This window comes from Sus scrofa, chromosome 17, assembly GCF_054392235.1.
Source record: "Sus scrofa isolate SSC_HxYL_T2T_F1_AM1 chromosome 17, Sscrofa_HxYL_maternal_Yorkshire_Landrace_v2.0, whole genome shotgun sequence".
Classification (NCBI taxonomy): domain Eukaryota; kingdom Metazoa; phylum Chordata; class Mammalia; order Artiodactyla; family Suidae; genus Sus; species Sus scrofa.
Genome location: NC_139399.1, coordinates 37,293,936 through 37,299,935, shown reverse-complemented (window position 1 = coordinate 37,299,935; position 6,000 = coordinate 37,293,936). Strand labels below are relative to the sequence as shown.

The 6,000-nt window shown below is 54.6% G+C and overlaps 1 long non-coding RNA gene across 3 annotated transcripts in view; it reads left to right on the top strand.

The window, feature by feature from the left end:
• Window positions 1–323: 323 nt before the first annotated feature.
• LOC110257410 (uncharacterized) overlaps window positions 324–6,000 on the top strand; it is a 31,815-nt gene continuing 26,138 nt past the window's right edge. For all 3 annotated transcript variants that reach the window (XR_014832690.1, XR_014832691.1, XR_014832689.1), the window contains exon 1: window positions 324–392. This is a non-coding gene — a long non-coding RNA (uncharacterized LOC110257410). The remainder of the gene's footprint in view (window positions 393–6,000) is intronic.

The following is a 6,000-nucleotide window of genomic DNA, read 5'->3' as shown; positions in this document are numbered from 1 at the left end:
AACCGTGATCTGTGAATAAACAGTCAGTAAACAACCGAAAAAAACATTCTAGATCCGAATTCCAGGAGGGTAAACTTTCCACGCCACGTCACACTTCAGCAAATTTGCACAGATATTATATTGCCTCCCCCTCTTTATTATTCTTTTTTTTTTTTTTTTTTTTTGCTAGGAACCCATTGTACTTAACTGAATTTTATAACGCTGATCGATATCTTGGTAAAATATTCATTTTTAAACTAGCGGGCAGTGAAATCTTTGCTTTGTGTGCTAAAGTCAACAGTCGCTCGGTTTGAGCTCAAATAAATGCGAGGATTCCTGGGCTCGGAGCAGTCGGCCGCCTCCCTCCGCGCGCTGGACGCTCCGCCGCCGCCCGCCCGCCGGCCGCACCGCAGGTAGGGAGCGCGCCCGCTTGGGGGCCGCGCCCGGGGCCCCGCCGAGCCTGCGCCCCCCACTCCCTTCCGCGCGCCTCCCCTCCCCCAGCCAGCCCCTCTCCCTTACCCGGGCTCCGACTCCTGAAGGGCGGGGAGAGAGTGAGAAGCTAAGTCGGGGAGACCCGGGTTTGGGAAGAGGATTTTTTTTTTTTTTTCCGGGGGATTCTGAGGATGCTTGGTGTGGGAGGATCAGGGTCCAGGAGCTACACGTTCAGACAGAAGCTGGCTCCTGAGCACAGTTGGAAAGTTTGGTGCTGCCCCGAAGCGCCGGCGGAGTCACGACAAGCCCCTGCAATCGCTTCGGGCAGGGGATTCGATCCGAGGGCCCCATGCCCCCCTAGGACAGTGGGGAGGCGGGCGTGGGGGCCGGCTCAGGTCCCGGGCTGGGGATGGTGGGAGACCGTGCGCTGGTTCTGGGAGGTTGCAGAGCCAAGGCCCGAGCGTGGGCGCACACGGGTTCGAGTTCCACCTGGCCGGTTCCAGGAAGCCCAGAGGCCCAAGCGGCGGCGTGGGCCCGGCGCGCACGAGTAGGGGAGAGGCAGAGCCTTTGGGAGCGGCCAGGGAACTCTGCATTCTCGCCGCCGAAAAAAGGGCAAGCGGCCTGTAAGCAGAGCGCGCGCTGCCGCAGGCAGGTCCGGGAGCCTCGGGGCCACGCGCCGGGCCCTGGAGGGAAAGGCTGAACCGGCCCCAGGGCCATTCATCACTCACTCGCTCTGCTCTGGCCCCGGCCGCTGGGTTTGGAGGATCGGACAAAACTGATCGCATCTGTCCACCGCCTGCGGGAAGGCGGCGTCTGGAAAACTAGTGGTTCCGAGGCTGCCAGCTTTCTAGGGCGGGTAGGAAAAACGTCTTTCCTCTGGGGCCTACCAGACACCCTCCCCCGAAATCTGCATCCCCCATGACCTTTTGCTTTCCAAGGCTGGGTGTCCGGCTTGGGAGAGGCTTGCCCCAGTTAGGTCAGTTTGGTATTTTGCCAGGACGTAAATTGCACTAGGTCAGGGGCAGCCAAAATTGCCTGCCGCCCCAACAGGAAAGTTACTTCCGTCTTGTGCAGCGGTCACCCAGACCCCCAACCCCAAAGGGGCAGAAATCGGTAATTGGCAGGCTCAGTTTTGTGGCCACCTCCACGTGTGGGAACACTGGGCACTCCCTACCCTCCTTCCCCCCTCTCCCCAGGCCACGCGCCTCAGTCCACCGCGCCCGCCGCCCTCCAAGCTCGGCTCCGGCTCAAGGAGCTGGTTATCTTCCCAGAACGAGATGGCCCGCCTGCAGGACACACGCGAGGCTAATCGTTTTTAAATAATTAATGCCTCCCCGTTCCGCTGGTAATGCGCGGTCTCGTATCCGTCAATTACTTGTCATTAGATGGTGTCGCCCCACGGCCTTCCCTCGGGCCTTTGATGGCACCCGGTCACCGCGCCCGGCCCCGCTCCACGGCCGAATTCAAAGGTGCCCGGCCTTTGAGAGCCGGTGCGGAGTAGCTGCGGCCCTTAATTCAGTGCGAGTTTTGAAAGAAAGACCCTCGCTGAGGAGATGTAATCTTCCAAATGGCCAATTTAAACGCCTGATGTTTATCGCCTGCCTTCTCCGGGCATTAAAAAGACAGGCCGATCCTTGGAGCTTTGGTGGGGGGGGGGGGTTACTATGGGGGTGGGGCAGGGAGAAGGAGAGAGAACGCTTAATAGGGCGAGGGCGGGAGGGGGGGTTGCTTGGCTTAAGAAGGCACCTGGAGGTATCTTGGCTTAACTGGCTTTCTCTGGGGCAGTGCACCCTTCTAAGGATTGGGCTCGGAGATCTTCCTGGCTTGCTGAGGTGGTCGCCCAGACAGAATCTTATGAAATGTGTCCTGTAGACTGGAACTGTCACAAGAAAGCAGCCTGGCCTTGGGGGCAGGGAATCTTCATCCAGCGCCAGGTGATAGGAAGGGAATGTCCTCTGAGTCCGCCACCCACTGAATGGCCGCGGTGACCTCTGGTGTCAGTGGTGAGGCTGGGGTCCACAGACTTACAGGCACTGAGTCTGGCCACCCCCCCACACTCCCCCACCCCCCGCAGCAGAAGATGGAGGTTTCAGACCCTAAATGCCTCTGCCAGGTCAGGGACACAGTGGACACTAGTCCTGGCCGCAGCCCATGGCAACCCAGGCCAACCAAGGGTAGGTGGAGTGGAATTCCAAAAACAAAAACACAAAGGAAAAACTCTCCAAAATTTGCTGCTCGCTTTAATGACTTATCTGCTGCTTCTTTCCCCTGTCAAAGGTTCTTTTCACAGCAAATAGATATCAGAGGGTCTCAGAGCCTTCCGTGCCCCCTTTTGAGTGAAAACAATGCACTGTGTCTAGAGCCCCCCTTGACTGCAAAAACAGCTCCCTCTCAGCTGTACAGATGTCAGACTGCACGTTTCTTATAGCTTCTACCCCCAGGACTGGTTCTCCTCTGCAAAGAGGAGAAAAGAAGAGGTGAGGTGAAGGAAAAAGTCAGGAGGCAAGTGGGAGAAACTATTTTAAAACGGATGGGGAAAAGCCAGCCGACACAGGCCTGGGAGTCGGGTCATCCTGGGGGTCCTGGGCTGCACTTTAGGCCGAGTCCTCTCTGGTGCAGCCACGATAATGGGAATTTGGGGGGAGGAATTCCTTTTTGATGAGATGCGCCACTGGATATGGGCAGGATGTCACAGGCACCTCCAGAGACAAGCAAACGTAAACTGCATGGAAGAGATGGGGTCCCAGTGGCGCTCAGTAGGGTCCCCAGCTCCTGGCGGGCTGCTCCTCCCTCAGACAAAACCCCTGGGCAGAGCTCTGCCCCAGCCTTCCAGGGGCTGCCTCAGAAGCCTAAATCCTGGGGCATCTTCCCCCTCTGTCCACAGCCTTCCTGCCCACTCTCTCATCCTTTCTCTCCTTTCTTCTTTAAAACAATCATGTGTGTCCCCCCTCGCCCCCTCCCGCCATTGTATTTGTTGATGACCTAACACGCTCACACCAAAAGCCACACACAGAAAACCAACAACGTGGGATGGGAGGGAGACCAATTATGAGTGAGGCTAACAAGCGGGGAACACCCAAGTTGAGGCCGGCTGTCTCCTGGGAGACTGATGGAGGCTTCTTTTACAAGCTGTCATTCCACCCGCCCCGGTCCCTCTTGCTAGACTGGAGGTGATTCTAGCCTCCCCTCCCCCAGTCCTGCACCCTTGGGGCTTAATCCAGATTCTTTGTACATCCTCTGCAGGAGAGCTGCCACGAAGCACCTCGAGGGCACAGGTAGAGATGACAGCGACATTTCACGAACGCATCTTGATAACAGTGTGCTTCGTTTCTACACGAGTGGCTGTTTCTGAGCCACTGCCAGCAGGACAGGGACTGGTCAGATGGCACTGGCACACCCCTCCCTGCCAGATTCCCATTCAAAGACACTGACTTACCCTCCCCACACCTGTCTCTCTCTTTATCAAAAGAAGGTGGGGGTATTTTATGGGCAAAGAACACCACTGAGGGCCGGACTACTGGAAAGATGGACACAAATTAAGTTGCATTCGCTCATGCAAAACTAGAGGTTCTCACATCCCCTTAGGGCAGGTGCCTGGGGTTTAACTCTCTTGATGCTTAATTGGAGGCATGGATATTCCCTGTGATGCCAGGATACTGTGCCAGCAATGCCAGGTTCATTTAACTGAAACACATCGAATGAACTGAGAGGCAAAATTTCCTCAAACATGTATGTGTGAGGGAAAAATCCTAGAGTGTTATGCAGATGAGATCTGTGGAACAAGAGTTGCTCGCTGGTTTTTAGCTCTACTTGCTTATGCAATTCCACCTCTGCTCGCCTAAATGGTCGAGGACTAGACTTTCTTCATAGGTCCATCAGCTCTCCTATACTTTCACTTGTTGGAAAAGCGGAAAATCCAGGTCTCAAGAATGAGCAGGAACGTCTTTTGGGTGGAGGTTGGTGATGACTCCAGCAATTCGAAATGGAACTGCAGGCGTGTGATTTTCTTGCCTGTGAATTTTGATTTCTCATGTCCTTAGAAATACGACCTCAATTCGTTATTCCTTCTCTTTTCACAGAACAGACATAATTACAGAATGGATTTTCCTGAGAAATTTTTGCTCACATAAAGAAAAGCATGCAGTTCCCATTTTTGAAGCCTGGGGTGTTGCAAACACCTTACATGAGAATAGAAAACATAGTCTTGGGAAGTATTTGGAGGAGCGAGCTTGGGAGGAGCTAAGGCGTGAAGTGGCAGCTGGGGAGCTGGGGAGGGCAGAGGATGATGGAGTGATGCTTTCTGTGCAGGACCAGAGTGGAGTGTCAGCCGGGACAGGACCTGGGTCACAGGGGCTCTGAATGGGGGCCAGAGACGTCCTTAGCAGAGAAATCAGGAGGCCAAAGCCTGCACACTCTACTCTAATAAAAGATAGGACCCTCTGCTGAAGCTTTCTGCCTGCCTTACCTTCTAAAGCCCAATCTAAGGAATTTAAATGGAAGGAGGTCATCTCTACGATGTATCTTCTGTTTGGTGTGCAATTCTGAGCTCCTTTAAATTGAGCTGTTTACACACAGAAAGAAATTGCAATTTCAACACCTCTGTGGCTGAGAAAATTACCCTCTACCCAGAAAAATGAGTTCGTGTCTTGACAAAATATGTGCCGTTCTTTCTACAATCCTAGTGTTTCTCCAGGTCTTGCCAGACGGTCACTCCTCTTGATCACAGCTGTGTTCCACCCGCCACCACTGAGGGGGTTCCCTCTGTGCCAGGCACCATGCCAGGTGCCTTTGTGAGTAGGATTTCATTTAAGCCCCACCCCCACCCCCAGCAGCTGTCAGATTTTAGTGGTGATGGGCCTGGGTGGAAAGGAATTGGAGAAAAGGCTCCAATTTCAGAGCTCAGCATTCAGCTCAAACCTTTCACCTCTGTTCTTGCAACTTCTGGGTTCCTACAAGCTGGGCACAGACCTCTCCGATTCCAATGTCATAGGAGCCTGCTTTGGCCAGGACCCCCAGGTTTCCAAAATGAGTTGAAAGGGGTAGAGGGAGGAGCCCGAACTGTTGAGAAGAAGGCTGGAAGGAAACCAGAAAGTCTTAAGAGGAACAGGTTCAGGCACTCCTTGGAAGGGTGGCAGAGCCCTTGCCCACAGACCTAGCCAGGGTCAGGGTGTCTGGGGCCCAGCTGCCTTCTCTTTTTTCTTGGAATTAGAATTCCCAGGTGACTGTGGCCCCAACACCGGCCAGAAGATCAATCAGGCCTGGGCCAGGACTCCTCCTTCTCCAGGCTTCCGGGGCCAGCTGGGTAAGGCTGGAAGGGAGGAGAAAAGAACCAGCAGCTCGATGGCTCTTGCATTGCGATGAGAAAGAGAAAATGCCAGAGAAGAGGAAAATGTCAGGGCCAGAAACAATAACCCAACACACGGGCTTAAGACCACACGTAAGAGGTGCAGCCTATCAGCTTTACCCCTTACTGGGATTTTGGATCAGGGGCCAGGAATTCCTAAGACCCTTGTGCCTCTGACCTCCCCCTGACCCGCACCTGGTGGCCGGACAGCCCAGGTGACAGCACAGCTGGAGTGCACGCACCGC